The following is a 16,635-nucleotide window of genomic DNA, read 5'->3' on the forward strand; positions in this document are numbered from 1 at the left end:
AGTCAAAATTTTATGATTGAGAGTGATAACCAGAAAGCAGTGCCCGGAAGCCTGGATGTCCTCATGCATGCACAGGCATGTGTTTGATGAGCACTTCCTCTCATGAGCCCCAGAACCCACGTACACATGCTGCCTTTGGTCACATCTCTCAGACCACATCATAAAGCATCGACTTTCTGGAATCCCCATGGACTGATTCACTGTGGAGAGAACTGACTACTTACTCCCTAAAGCACACACACACACACACACACACAAGTTTGAATTACTATTATCATTGTAAGGAACATGTGCTAATGAATCACAGACATCTCTGCTTTCATGCAGAGAGGGTACATTGAGTCTAACTCAGCTGTTCCTTAGACAACTCAAGGACATCCTTGTTAAGTCATTATTATACTGGGCTGTGTACAGTCAGCCTCTTGGGGTATATTGAAGCATATTAGAAAAGGGTTTCCAATAAACTAAACATTTCCAGATAACTGGATGAGCTTTCTTATTACTTCTCTGTGCTCCTTTTAATATTATTTTTGTCTCATTTTTTTTTACCACAAGCGTTATCTTGCCTCTGCCTGTCTTTTGTTCTCTCCAAACCCCTTTAACTTGACTTTTCTCATCTACTATAGGAGCCAAGCTTTGTAAAGTAAGCTGTAAAATAAGTACAAATAACACTTTAAAAGGGTGAGTTTTATGATATGTGAATTATATCTCAGTAAAATGATTTTAAAGTGAATTGCAGACTATAAAATCCTACAGAAGGTGAGATATCACATCACTTTCTTATATTGATAGCAAACTATTTCACTTTGTCATTTAAAAATAAAAAAGCACAAGTAGTCTTTGAGAGAGGACTTAAAATTCCTCAAAAATTAGTATGCCTAGGAGCTAATGTCTGGCCTTTGAGATAACTTTTTACTTACTCAAGTTCTGTCTGGGGCCTTGCTCTTAATCCTGAAAATGAAATTAATTTTACTAAAATATAAAATGACCACACACTCTTTCATTAAAATCTTCTCCTCCTGTATCCTTAGTTCAATCATATGGCATGGTTGGGCTAGGCCCAAAGAACAAATATAAATATTTAAGGGACTTATAAGCAAATGAGTTCATATTTGGATTTCAGGTACAAGTCATCAGGAGTTTCTTTTTGACTTTTCTCTCCCCTAAAAAATACCAGTCCCCAGAGAAGTATCATAAAGAACCCATTGTAAGTCTCAGGTAATCCACTGTTGGAAAGCCAGCCCATAGAGAAAGAATGGTTCAAAGCATTATTTACTGTCATCAGCAAGTAGAGAGCTACTTTGTGAGGCCTTTCTTGTACTTTTCCATAGTGCCTCAAGAACCTTTTTGCCCAAAGTAATGTTGTTCAGAAGAGCAGCAGCATCACCTGATCATATGCTTGAAGTACAAAACCTTGGGCTCCACCTGTGACTTTTAAAAAGAAGTAGCCTTTTAACAAGATGCTTAAGTGATTTATATGCTCATTAAAGTTTGAAAAGCACTGATGTAGATAATATTGTACTGTATGCTGGGATGGCACTTTACACACTACAATAATCACAGGTTTCACTGCTCAAAGAGGAGTGGACAATGCCAAAGTTTATAGGCCACAGTTGGACACACAGGCACATCTCTGGCCACTAGGCAAAGATGGGTTTGAGGGTGCTGAGCAGATGTTTAGCATTCTCCTTGAATAGTCAGAGACCATTGCTGTTCTCTTCACCACGACTGTCAGGTTCAATAACTCTTCTCCAGTGATTCATCTCTTCGAACACATGTGTCGTAATTTTCCTTAAAGACCAGCTTGTCAGCAGCATTCAAAACTAGGTCTTTTTCCTTTGTTGCAAAACATCATCCATATTCCTGGAAATACTCTCCAGTTCAAATTCAACTCTGGTCTTCCTGAACATTTCGTTTCATTCACCCACTCGTTCACTTTAAAAAGTGCTTACTGAGCCAGGCACCTGTGGCTCACACCTGTAATCCTAGCTACTCAGGAGGCTGAGATCTGAGGACTGCAGTTCAGAGTCAGCACGGGCAGGAAAGTCTGTGAGACACTTATCTCCAATTAATCATCAGAAAACCAGAAGTGGCACTGTGTCTCAAGTGTACTAGCCTTGAATTAAAGAGCTCAGGGACGGCATCTAGACCCAGAGTTCAAGCCCCACAACTGACCAAAAAAAAAAAGTGCTTACCGAGTGCTTACTATGTACCAGGTTCTGGCCAGCATTTCCTACATTTTCTCTTCAGTGTCCACCATGGAAACATGAGCAGCCTTTCCATGCCAACCAGCTGGCTTGCTTTCAACCTCTTACCGCATATAGGAAGCATATATTTTAAGTTATAAGATATGACTTCTATCCTTTAAAACCTAATGCTACCATTGAGAAATCAAAATACAGAATTTTGAAATAAATGAAGAAAAAATTTCAAGTTGATGATACATGCTATACTAACCCAAGCATGGATTATGCATGAATCTAGAAGTTGTTACCTTACTTTAGGAGCTAGACAAGACTACAATAAACTTCATTTCCCCACCCTTTAAAAGTATATGTGTGTGTGTGTGTGTGTGTGTGTGTGTTTTACATACATAAAATATATGGGAGGGATATACACATATAGTCTTTGAAGACTCTAATATTCATTGTCCAACGATGGTATCCTAAACACATACATATGCATAAATATTGAAGGAAAGAAACAAACAACAAGGTTTTGGACTAGGACCAGGGAGGCTGTATATTATCATGATTTTGAGTCCAGAGACAGATATAAAGCTAATACCCTTGAATCTCTTTGACCCTACTTGTGAAGTGAGGATAATCATAACATCTACTTTGCCTGGTTATCATAAAGATTAATTTGAATAATTCATATGAAGTCCTTAGCACAGTTCCTGACATGAAGGATGTGTTAAAGAGATGATGGTGGTGATGGTACTAGTTTCAGGAAGGTCCTGGTGGAAAACATACGTCTTTGAAGTAAGGATACATTTCAATATTAGGTTGGAGAAAATGACAGGATATGTGATGTGAACCTCTAGGAGGCTGCTCAGCTGATAAAGAGCAACAAAAGGAAGGAATGGTCAGAGAGGAAGAAGATGAGAATAGTGTTGAGTTACGGACGGCTTGGCTGATCTGACTGACAGCAAAGGGGACTGGTTGAACTAAAGGAGATGGTTGTGAACGAACAACACTTGTGCACAGGGTGTCAGGCATTTCTATGTAGGTGGAGGAGAAAGAATACTGAAAGCCTGGAGAGCAGCTAGGTCTATAGTTGCCCCTTGGAAAACTACTGAAGCCTGGACAATGGGGCAGAAAATCAAGAAGAAAGAATCATTCTGTGGAGTTACCCAAGGATCTCTTCAAAATCCCCCTCTGCCCAAGACATTCCTCTTACTCTCTTACACACACATGGTTAGTATTTCTTCCCACCCCAATTAAAACCGGAGGAAACATGCAACTGTGTCCATGTGCATGGAAGGTATGCAGGGAGCTGAGATCACATCCTGTCTGTGAGTTCTGAGTCAGAGAATACGGTAAGAGGATATTGAGGGTTGCTAAGCACGCCATGTCACTTTCAGCCTGGCTACAGTCAGTGCTCTGGTTTTGAGAGCCGAGCTCAAGCCCTCCAGGCATGGCAAGGCCTCTATAGCACCATGTGGTTGCTATTACTGAGACTAAACAATAAGCTAAGAATGCGTACAGGCTGCGTCCATCCTGGTTTTCCTTCATAATCCACACCCCCAGGCTGTCCAGAGCAGATACTGCCCCCAACATATCTATGAGAGGTAAACACAATTTCCTGAGACATGAAGGTGAATATAAGGAAGAACTTTGCCTAATTATAGACCAAATTGTCTAGAATTTCAATCCCAGAGTTAGCTCTGGTTGTACTTTGGTATGCTTCACTTGAGTCTAGGGCATCCTGAGATAGAGGCTCTTCTCCACAGTTTTCTGGATGCAAGTGTCCAATTCCTATACCAAAAACAAAGACACAGTTATACAATACATGAGGAGGTGTCTGGTGAAGTGGGATTATCAGTAAGAGAACTCAGCACATACATGTGTGTGTGCGCGTGCATGCACACGCATGCACACACACAAAAACACTCGAATTTATATATTCTCTTACATACCCATGATTTCTTCCTCTACAACCTAGTAATCTTTTACCAGAAAAATAGGCATGACCAGAGATGGGTATAAAATTTGAAATTGCTAATATGTGGCCCTGTCCCTTTAATTATAGTCAGCTGGAGAGCTGGCAATGGGGCAAGTTGAGAGCAAGGTTTCTTGCAGATCACCACAAAGAGTTTTCTTGATCCTTTTTTCTTGGCCTTAACTCAGAGGTTCAGTAAATGAGTGCTCATTTGCTAGTAGATTCCATAAAGTCTTTGTTATTCTGCTCGGTGGGTGTGGGGTAGGGCCAAAGAAAAGAGATGGTAGTATTTGGACAGGATCCAGGGTGAGGAGAGTAAAGTCAGAGGTAAAAGGAAGCACACATTGCAAACACACGATGCAACACACACACACAAGCACACACTGCAAGCTCCTTCAGGGACCTCAACTTCTAGGAGAGCCCCATGAGTAAAGAATTCCTGGTGAGTTAATGAGGTTCTTGCCTTCTAACTCCTGCCTGTCTTCCACCTCAAGAGGTCCCAGAAAGTACATCCAGTTATCCTGAAATGAGGATCTCTTTGCAACCTTGTGGCTTTCTTCTCTGTTCTAGGCTGCCCTCACCCTCCCCAAATCACAGCCCCTATGCTCCTAAAACATCAGCATAACAGAAACAGAAACCAAGATCTTATTTTTACTACAACATCTTTACTTTTAGCACTTCTATTTTACTAGTACAAAATTCCAACATATTAGGAGAGTGATGGCATTCCAACATATCAGGTCAGTCATATGCAAGTTTAACAATGGGTTGTTCATTATTGTTAAATGAGCTCTGTTAACAGTGAGCTGAGAGGTTGTCTTCATGTGTGTCATTCAACCATATCTGGTCCAGAGTCTCACCACAGTTGTTTCTTGAGTATTACGTCAATGGAGTCATAAAATTTCTGAAATCTTAGCAACCAGAAATTGGTACACCAGGAACCCCAGGAGAACTTGAGTCTTCCTTATGATGGTGCCCAGGAGGGTAGAGGAGCTATCCAAACTCCAGCTCAGTGCATACCTGGGGCACAGGTCTTTGGAAATGCCTGATAATTTCCACTGTCTGAATCTCCCAACACTGAGTCAAGAGCTGGTTTTAATTGTAAGAACTAGAATCCACTTAGGAAAAAAGAAAGAAAGAAAGAAAGAAAGAAAGAAAGAAAGAAAGAAAGAAAGAAAGAAAGAAAGAAAGGAAGGAAGGAAGGAAGGAAGGAAGGAAGGAAGGAAGGAAGGAAGGAAGGAAGGAAGGAAGGAAGAAAGAAAGAAAGAAAGAAAGAAAGAAAGGAAGAAAGGGAGGAAGGAAGGGAGGAAGGAAGGGAGGAAGCAAGGAAGGAAGCAAGGAAGCAAGGAAGGAAGGAAGGAAGAAAAAGAAAGAAGGAAGGAAGAAAGAAAGGAAAAAAAATAGAATCAATTCTGGCTAGGAGAGAACAATTTGAGTTTCATTGTATGAAAAGATATTAGTAGGTCACAGGAGTTGGGGCAATTCACAAGGGGAGAATGAGCAAATCCTCATGGACTCAACACTCTATGGTAGAGTAAATCCCCATGACAAGACTGGTCTCTGAGAAACACAGTCATCAGTGCCTGGGTCCCTTGAGCTTCAAGAATTCCACATGACAATCCCAGGAAGTGAAGCTTCTGCTGCTACTTTCACACAACTCCAGACACACCAGCAAAGATGAAAGGTGCCATGGAGACCCTTTGTTCTGTGCTTTCTCTCCCACCAGAAGCAATGGCTGAGCTCTCCCAAAGCCGTGACTGGCATGGCAGAGCTAAGTCCTATGCTAGCCTCCACCCAAGGAAGTTAGGATGTAGCTCTGTGTGGCTTCCAAGGTAACATAACATCCAGAGAAAGATACTTCAAAAAGCAAGGGAAGCATCAGTGAAATACACTTTAGGCTTTCTTCTGGTTTGTACAGAAAGGTTATCCTTAGTTCCTGATTTTGCTATTCTTTAGTTGTTTAATTTAAATTTTATTGTAAAGGTGATGTACAGAGGGGTTACAATTACATGAGTCAGGCAATGAGTATATTTGTTTTTGAACAGTGTTACCCCTTCCCTCATTTTCTCCCAGCTCCTTAACTTTTTTCTACAAACAAAAGTGTTACCTGCTGTGTATGGGGGAAAGGGGAAACACCCATTCTGCCTGCTCAGGTTTCCCTGTTTCACATACCCATTAAAACAAAAGTATCACAAGCTGAGCAACAGCTATTCAAGAGGCCGAAATCTGGAGAAAGATGGTTTGAACCCAGCCCAGGCAGAAAGTCTGTGATAGTCCACCTCCAATTAACCAGAAAAAAGTTGGGCTGGCTGGGCACCAGTGATTCATGCCTGTAATCCTAGCTACTCAGGTGGCTGAGATCTGAGGATTGCAATTCAAAGCCTGCTGGTGCAGAAAAGTCTCCATGAGACTCTTATCCCCAGTTAACCACTCAAAAAAAAAAAAAATGGAACTGATGCTGTGACTCAAAGTGGTAGAATGGTAGCCTTGAGCAAAAGAGCTCAGGGACAAGCACCCAGGGTCTGAGTTCAAGCCCCACAACCAGCAAAATAAAAGCTGGGCTGCAGGTGTGGCTCAAGTGGTGTAACACCTGCCATGAGCAAGCTGAGCAAGGACAAGGTCCTGAGTTCAAACCCTACCCTAGTACCACCACACACACCAGAAAAAGGACTTAAGAAATCCCAGGAGCTTTGTATTTTTATATTTATATCATACATTCTGGTGTATACAGCACATTCCTTATCTCATTTGCACCCATGCCAGTTTTGCAGGACAAGCTGTAAGGCCATGTTACCACACTGCTCTGTCTCTCATCGAAGAGAGCTGGCCTCAGAAAGGCTCAATGTTTGTCTAGGTCACACAGCAGTTAATGACAGAGCCAAGACCAAACAGAGGACTTCTGGGTTTGTGTGAAGTATATTTTCCATGACTTTGTGCTGTATCCATTTGTTCTTATATTTATTCAAAAAATATCCATTTGTTACCTTCCATGTGTCAGTCACTATGCTAAATGAGTTCTTCTGATCCTAAGATGAATTAAATAAAGTGCTTCCCCTCTAACCAAAATAATTTAAGAAAACATTCCACCCTCTTCCCCAGGGAATTTAATAGCAAATACTTTCCCTCATTATATGACTCTCAGTATTTCAAGAATTGCATTCATAAACAGGATGATCAAATTTAAAATGGAACACTGTTCTCACTTGAGCCATCACTTATCAAATTAATACAAAGCATAAAAATATTAAAACCATTAAAGTGACTTTTTAAAAGCATTACTCTTCAACTTGCTAACGTCGTTTCTTTTTTTTTTTTCCAAATTAACCATACTGCTAATAAGATCAGCCAATTTTCCAAGAGAAATCTGGATTTGATGTCAACACATATTACTTATATGTGTATATGTAACCTTTGGATTCTTCTTTAAATCCTCTTGACTTCCTTTAGGTCTGGGTCTCCTTAGACAACTTTCTAGCATTGCTTTAACCCTTGCCACTATGAGAAGAAGATACAAAATATTATGGGTTCCAGAATGTTCTGTCCTTGGAAGATCTCCACTTTGAGATCATTTGGAGGTTTTGGCCAAAAGTCCCATTAATTCCCCTATGACTAAGGCACTTTGGGGTCAAGAGAACTTGGGGTCTACAGGGAGTACAGAGATGGGACTGGGTGCAGAGTTCACGCCAGGGCGACATGTTCCAGAAACTTGGGATAAAGCCAAGACACTGCTGCAGATATTTAGAAGGGACTTGCATCAGGGAAGCCTTTCTCTAATAAAATGTTGTGAAGTTAATAGTGTCCATCTTTTATTACCAATAATAATAGTAGCTACCACTTAATGAGAGTCAAGTTTGTGCCAAGCAATTTACATATAGTACTTCTAAATCCTTAAAAACAATAAAGGTATTATAATTTCTCTTTACAGTGATACATTGAGGCACAAAAGTTTAGGTAATTTTTCCAAGGTCTCATAATAAAAGGCAGAGCTGGGCACTTGGAACCCAAACTAATTCCTCAGCTACCTACTATCTTTCCCTGAAGACTAGCCCTCAAGTCTCTGTCTACACAGGAAGTTTCAATTGTTGGCCTAAACATATTTTATGATTACCACCTCCACACCCAGCACTATATTAGGCACTGGAAACATTAAGGAAAAATTCTGGGTTTAGCTTAGTCTTTCACAGGAAAAATTCCTCTTTGGATCTTGTTCCTTCTTTACCAATAATCTGTTTCTTTGGGCACTAGGCATGATCCAAAAATAAGAAACTTCTTCCTGAGGCTTGTGGAAATACATACGAAAGATTTTTGTTCAGTCAAAAATCACAACTAGCTGCAGGTGGAGGTACACTTCTAGAATCCCAGCATCTGGAGGTTGAGACAGGCGGACAAGTTGTGGGCTACACAGCAAGAAAGACCCCATCTTCAAACACCAAGAGCAAGAAGATAGAGTTCAGTGATAGAGTGCTTGCCTAGAATGTGCAAGTCCTGGAGTTCAATGCCTAGCACTATAAAAATAACTTGTAATTAATTAGCATTATGGTTCAGTGGTAGGGCATTTGCCTTATATGTGTGAAGCCCTGGGTTTGATTCCCCAGCACCTCAAAAATTTTTATGTCCAAAAGCTGTTACATTTGAATCTTATGGATTTTAAACAAGATAAACTATTTCAAAGTAGTGATTTAGGGCACAGATGATTCACATGTGTAATTCTACTTGAGAAGCTAAGATCAGGAAGTTCAAGGCCAGCTCAGGCATATACTTATTACCCATTCTTGATGAACAGCTATGGCACTTGATTGTCATTTCAGTTGCACAGGAGGCTGAGATTCAGCAGATGATAGTTCCAGGCCAGCCTGGACAGAAAGGTCTGCAAGACCCCATCACTGCAGAAAGAAGCTGAACATAGTAACACAGGCTGTTATTTTACCTACAATTGGTAACCTAAAATAGACTGGTTGTGGTTCAGGCACATTTTGGCAGAAAGCAAGACCCTATCTCCAAAATAATCATTGCAAGCTGGACACCAGAGGCCCAGGACACTGAGATCTGAGGATCACAGTTCGAAGCCAGCCCAGGCAAGAAAATCCATGAGACTCTAGAACACAGAAATCTCCTAAGTAGACTGTGGCTCAAGTGGTAGAGCTCTGGCGTTAAGCAAAAGAAGCTGAGTTCAAGCCCCAGGACTTGTACACACACACAAACACACACACACACACACACACACACACACACACACACACACATTACAAAAAAAGAATGGGAGGCATGCATCTGTGGTGGAGCACCTGCTGAGCAAGTATAAGACCTCGAGTTCAACTCCCAGTAGTGCCAAAATAAAAACATAACAATTTAAAATATCTGATCAAAAAATTCAAGCCCTTGTCATACAACGGACAAGGGCCTCATATCTAAAATATACTTAGAACTCAAAAAAATAAATCCCCTGACAACAAATCCTTAAAGAAACAACTGCCTGATTAATAAGTGGGCTAAAGACTTAAAGAGAGACTTCTCTGAAGAGGAAATAAGAATGGCCAATAGACACATGAAGAAATGCTCATCTTCTCTAGCCATAAAAGAAATTCAAATTAAGACAACATTGAGATTCCACCTCATACCAGTTAGAATGGCTATAATCAAGAAATCTAGTAACCATAGATGCTGGAGGGGATGTGGCCAAAAGGGAACCCTATTGCATTGTTGGTGGGAGTGTTACCTTGTTCAACCACTTTAGAAAGCAGTATAGAGGTTCCTCAAAAGACTATACATAGAGCTCCCCTATCGGTTGGGCATTTACCAAAACAATCACAAACAAGGTCATACCAAAGCTACCAGCACAACGATGTTTATCACAACATTATTCATCATAGCTAACATATGGAACCAACCCAGATGTCCCTCAGTAGATTAATGGATCAAGAAAATGTGATATTATATATATATATATATATGTATATATATATATATATATATATATATATAGGCATTCTATGCCTCCATTAAAAAGAATAGCGCCTCCCCATTTGTAAGGAAATGGAAAGACTTGGAAAAATTATATTAAGTGATAAGCTAGACCCAAAGAAACATAGGTCCCTTATTTGAAATAACTAGTAGAGGTCTAAGACAAGCAGAAAAGGCCAAAAGCTATGTACATATGATCATAAAAGATGATTCTAAGCAAAATGAACCCCAAGATAGGGACACAAGAGGTTGTGTCTTTGTTGCGATTGTTTTTAATGTATTTAAAATGTACTATGTGATTTTTTGTGGGTTTTTGTATGTTCTTCCCCCATGGTATAACCCCTGTTTTCATTGTATTTGATTCCAGTGCCCTGCATCTTGTATATACATTTCCTAATTTGGGGAGGGGAAGGGAAATAAAATGCTTAAATAAGGATACAGGTTGACCCATTGTAACAACGAGATGTACAAGACACTATGCTGAAAATGAACTTTATAACTTCAGGGGGAGGGGGAGGAAGGAGTTGGGGAAGGAAGGGATGGTAGGGGAAAAACAAAGGAGGAGGTAACAATGCTTCATAGGAAATGTACTCATTACCTTACTCATGTAGCTGTAACTCCTCTGTACAGTATCTTTACAATAAAAAATATATATTAAAGAAACTCAAGCCCTTGCATGTGTATTACATTTTTAAAGAAAGATCAAACCTTCCCCTACTGTATTTAGCATTGCAAAGATTGCTATTGACCTTCCTATGGTCAATGCTCTGAGGCTCTTGGCCATAATTAGCTGTAGATTCATAGTATCATAAGTAGAGCAGTTTTAATTATGTTGTTCAGTAATGTAAAGCATAGAGCAAGGGATAATTAATGACAATATAGGAACAGTATTTTGAAAAGACACATTCAATATTACCAAATATAATGTTATATTTCAAAAATGGAATGAATTGCTTTTCTAATACAAACTTTGGGAGCATGGTAATTTCTTTGTTAGTGGGGCACTAACAAAAAGAATTGTACTGAAAAAAAAATGCTGCCTGCTAATACAATACATGAGTTGATTGGATACATTGTCTTACCCTCAGCCTTCATTTTGTGACTAAGTTCTCAAGTAGCAGAGCTCTGGCGTTAAGCAAAAGAAGTGTCAAAATCATGCAAAGCTTTATTGAGTTTTAAACTGGAGTTTGAAAACTCTAGTGGCTGAGAAGCTATCACTTTAGTGACCAGAGTTCAGCTGTGTTCTTTGCTATGTTTTATTTTTTGTCTTCTTTACTTAAGGGAGAAATAAACCAAGATTTTCTTCCCCCTAAATGGCCTGAGAGGGAGAAAAAATCATAAATAATTTTACTCTCATTGGTTGTTGATGATTGCTACATATTCACCTGGATTACACTTAAAGAGCAGGACTCTTACAGAGTAAGTGTGTAAAAGCTATAAAGCTTTTAGAAGAAAATATGGTAGCTCTTCATGACCTTGAAGTAGAGAATAATTTCTTAAACAAGATGCAAAGGACAATATCCATACTGAAAAACATTGATAAACTCAAGTGAATTAAAACAAAATTTCAGCTTACCATATGACAGTGCTACAATGTGAAGGCCAATATATAAGGAATGATGAAAATTATAACTCCCAAATAGATGAAGATCATCTGCAAACTAAGATTTTTAAAGACAGATGTAAATACAGACAGGCAAATTACATTTATAAACATATGAGTCACAAAGAACAAAGCCAAATGATCAATAAACACATGGAAAACAAATGATCAATATCATTACTAATCAAAATAAAAAATAAAATATGACTCTTATGCACAGCAAATTAAAAAAAGGTAAAAATGTTGGCCAAAACTAAGCCTTGGCCAGTAGGTAATGGGAGTGAAAATTGATACAAAGAATAATAGTTTGACCTTATATACTCATCCCTCACACACCAGCACTCCCACTGCTGGTCTTACACTACAGATTAAAAAGCGTGTGCACATTACATCAGGGTGAGGGTAAGTAGTGTTTCTATAGCGCGGTTGTAATAACAAAAGAGAGACAACCCAAGTATGCATCAGCCATATAATATAAACTCTACTAATATAATACCACTGTGGAAAAGCTAAAGAAAAATTAAATGCATGGCAGTTATCAAGAACAAGAATGAATCTTGTTCTTGAGGTAGATAGATAGATAGATAGATAGATAGATAGATAGATAGATAGATAGATAGATGATAGATGATAGATAGATAGATAGATAGATAGATAGATAGATAGATAGATAGATAGATAGATAGATAGATAGATAATATATATATATTGACTAAAAATACTGCAAGTATGTGATCCTGCTAATGTAAGGAAACTGTGAGTGGTGCTCCCTTGATAGTCAAATTACACAAAAGATCAAAGATATAATCATAAGATATGAAGGGTGGTGGTTCCCTCTAAAGACACAGGACAACATCACTGAGCTTTGAACTCAGGGCCCCATGCTAACTCTACTGGTTTGGCTGTTATTCTACCACTTGTACCACACCTCCAGCCTTGCTTTTTGTTGATGAATTGAAGATAGAGTCTCAAGAACTGTTCTGTTCAGATTGGCTTCCACCTTTGATTTTCTAGGTCTCAGTCCCTTGACTAGCTAGATTTATGGTCAATGCCTGGCCAGTATTCTACTTTTTTGGGGGGAAGGGTTCGGTCATGGGGCCTGAACTCTGGGCCTGGGTGCTGTCCCTCAGCTCTTCAGCTCAAGACTAGCACTCTACCACTTGAGCCACAGCGCCATGTCTGGCTTTTTTTCTTTTTGCTTATGTGGTGCTGAGGAATCGAACCCAGGGCCTCAGGCATGCAAGGCAAGCGCTCTACCACTGAGCCACCTTCCCAGCCCCAGTATTCTACTTTTTGTCCTAGGTGTATTTGCTTTGCAATTAATTGCATCTGGCTTATACCCTTTTCTGTTTGTTTATTTCACAATTGTTACAAGGTTAAAGAAAGGAAAGAAGAGAAAGAAAATGACCAGACTCCACAATTACTAAAATCTATTGACAACTTCATATTTAGTTTGGTTAGTTTCATTTATCTTGTTTTTCATTTAAACTCTAAACCAGAAATTTATCATTCGATTAAATGCAGAAAATAGAGAAACTTTGTGTCATCTGTCAGATGACCTGGGTTTTCAGAGCCAATAGGTAGACACCTAACCACTCCACCTAACAGATGCCAGTGTAAATTTCAGATATCTCAAAAAAAAAGAGCTAAAACAGCTAAATCACTGACTCTCTCTCTCTCTCCCTCCCTCTCTCTCTCTCTCTCTCTCTCACACACACACACACACACACACACACATCAGCATTCCTCCATACCTATGCTTGACAAAGAGATAGGTAATTTAATCTCTGGGGACAAAGCAGGTATGAGATTTTTTTTTGGGGGGGGGGGGGTGGGTCCGGTCATGGGGCCTGAACTCTGGGCCTGGGCGCTGTCCCTCAGCTCTTCAGCTCAAGGCTAGCGCTCTACCACTTGAGTCACAGCACCACTTCTGGCTTTTTTCTTTTTGCTTATATGGTGCTGAGGAATTGAACCCAGGGCCTCATGCATGCAAGGCAAGTGCTCTACCACTGAGCCACCTTCCCAGCCCCAAGTATGAGATTTTTTAAGAGATCTAGAGAGCAGAAATTATTCAGTGGCCCATACCAGCCCCAAATACCAGCTAAATATACTTTTTGAGAAATAAAAGAATAGCAACTTCTTCTCAGTAACAAACTAAAGCTCTACTGAAAGTTTTTTAATATTAAACCAGCTAATCAAAAAAAGCAAGACATCAGAGACTTTTTCTCTTCCTAAGGGAAGCAGATATTATCTTTTTAATAGAAAATTTAAGCACAATATAAATCAGGTATATGCTAGAAGCTTAGGCTTTGACCACAGTCTTACCATCTTTCATAAAGCAGAATAATATGGATTAATAGATTCAATCAATAATTATTGAGCAAATGAAATGGTATGACTTAAGTATATCTGAGAGCTGAAAATCAAGGTCTACCTTGAAAGATCCTTGACAGGACACACACAAATAAGCCACTTACATGCAATGAGAATAATCACTTCTATAGACTTTTAAGTGCATGAACAGCACTAGAGATGCAATTAAGTAAAAAAAAAAAAATCACCATCAAAGAATTAATATATGTTTGATAATCCATGAATGCTTGAGGATGATCAGTTGATTGAATGGAAAGTCATAGACTTTTAAAGCTCTAAATTATCTGACAGATGCTATTCGAGATGCTAGGGGAGGGTTGGGAAGGTGGCTCAATGGTAAAGCACTTGCCTTGCATGCCTGAGGCCCTGGGTTCGATTCCTTAGCACCACATAAGCAAAAAGAAAAAAAGCCAGAAGTGGCGCTGTGGCTCAAGTGGTAGAGTGCTAGCCTTGAGCTGAAGAGCTGAAGGACAGCGCCCAGGCCCAGAGTTCAGGCCCCACGGCCGGACCCAAAAAATTTAAAAAAAAAAAAAAAAAGTTGTTAGGGAATACTTGTCTCTGGTGATGGCTATGCAACACCAAAAACAATCTTCTACATAGTTCTAGATAGTATTTTTTGTTATTTCCATTGTTGCTCTTTTGCTGGTTTTACCAGTCATTCAATCTGACTGTAGGTTTAAATGGAATGTTCCTTTTTTCCAACGGTTTAAAGCCTATGCCTTTTTTTAATTGTAAAGGTGATGTATTAGAGGGGTTACAGTTACATTCATAAGATAATGAGTATATTTCTTTTTGAACATTGTTACCCTCTCCCTAATTTTCTCCTGCTCCCCCCACAACACCCCTTGCCTCCAAGTTGTGAAGTTCATTTCCAACATAGTGTCTAGTGAGTGTCACTGCTGCCTTGGTTCACCCTTTGTCCTGCTGTTTCTGTGATTCCCTTCTCTTCCACCAGTCGAATAAACTTATATACAAGGCAAACAGTACAGAAATTAAAAAGTGACAACAAGACATAAACCAAAGGGGAAAAAGAAAGAACTGCAAACAGTAAATTATTAAAAAAAATTCCATTTCTTGCAGTTCATTTTGATAAGCTTTATTTTCTATGGTCATATGCTCCTAGCTATTGAGCCATTATGATTTTCTGCTAAGAATATCATAGATATGTTCTTATTACAAATGAGGGGAACCATGTAGCCTGTGTTTCTTTGGGGTTGGCTTGCTTTGCTTATATAGCTTTTCCAAGTCTTTCCATTTCCTAACAAATGGGGCAATGTCATTCTTTCTGATAGAGGCATAGAATTCCATTGTGTATATACCACATTTTCTTGATCCATTCATCTACTGAGGAGCATCTGGGTTGGTTCCATATCTTAGCTATGGTAAATAATGCTGCAATGAACATGGTTGTGCTGGTAGTTAAAGCCCATCCTTAAAGAAGGAAATTTCACATCATCAAAAAATATCCTTCAGGGCTGGGAAGGTGGCTCCGTGGTAGAGTGCTTGCCTCACATGCATGAGGCCCTGGGTTCGATTCCTCTGCACTACATAAGCAGAAAAGGCCGGACGTGACACTGTGGCTCAAATGGTAGAGCACTAGCCTTGAGTTAAAGATCTGAGGGACAGTGCCCAGGCTCAGAGTTCAGACCCCACAACTGACTAAATATATATATATATATATATATATATATATATATATATATATATATATCCTTCAAAAACAAGTCTTTTTGCAGTCATATGTTATAACACATTTTATTTGAGCATATACAATCCTGTGCAACTAACTCTTAAGCATGCTGAAGTACAAGGGCTAGAAAGCCAGACTGAAGAAAGACTCAAAAAAGGAAAATTTTAATGGTGAGTCTGGGCTCTTTTATAATTCCAGCTTTAATATAATTACTGAACTCCAAACAATGAATCAGTGATGACTAGAGAGTTCTTTAGTGTTCTGGTTTGTCTGCATAGTTTATTGTCTTCTGTTTTAATGTTACCTTTTCTAATTATTTTCTATTGCACGTTAAGCTTCAAAAATCAGCATATAATGGAGCATGCACGCCTATGCTAAGGATATTATGAGTACTTGATGCATTCAATGGAACATCTCAGTAATTTTTCCCCATCATTTCCACTACATGATGGTAGCTTTGTACTTTTTAATGTTTCTAGAAAAGTATGCCTATCCTCTGAAAGAAAAATATTTAGTTCAGTTCAAGACAACATTAACATTTTACATTTACTTGACTCATAGAAATAGATGAGTACTACCTATCTTAGAAACCACTTCTTTTTAAAATGGGACACGACCCTCCCCCACAGTGTAACCCCCGCTTTCACTATATTTGATGTCAGTATAACATGTGGAGGAGACGGGGACCAACAAGTCGTTTAAGGATTCAGGTGGACCTGTTGCAACAATGAGAAGTACAAAATGTCATGTCAAAACCAGCTTTACAATGTCGGGGGGGGGGGGGAGGGAGGGGGGGTATGATTGGGTGGGGGGGGAGGGGGGAGGCTGGGAAGGGAGGTGAAGG

This window comes from Dipodomys spectabilis, unplaced genomic scaffold (assembly GCF_019054845.1).
Source record: "Dipodomys spectabilis isolate Male_0828 unplaced genomic scaffold, ASM1905484v1 ptg000125l, whole genome shotgun sequence".
NCBI classification, from domain to species: Eukaryota; Metazoa; Chordata; class Mammalia; order Rodentia; family Heteromyidae; genus Dipodomys; species Dipodomys spectabilis.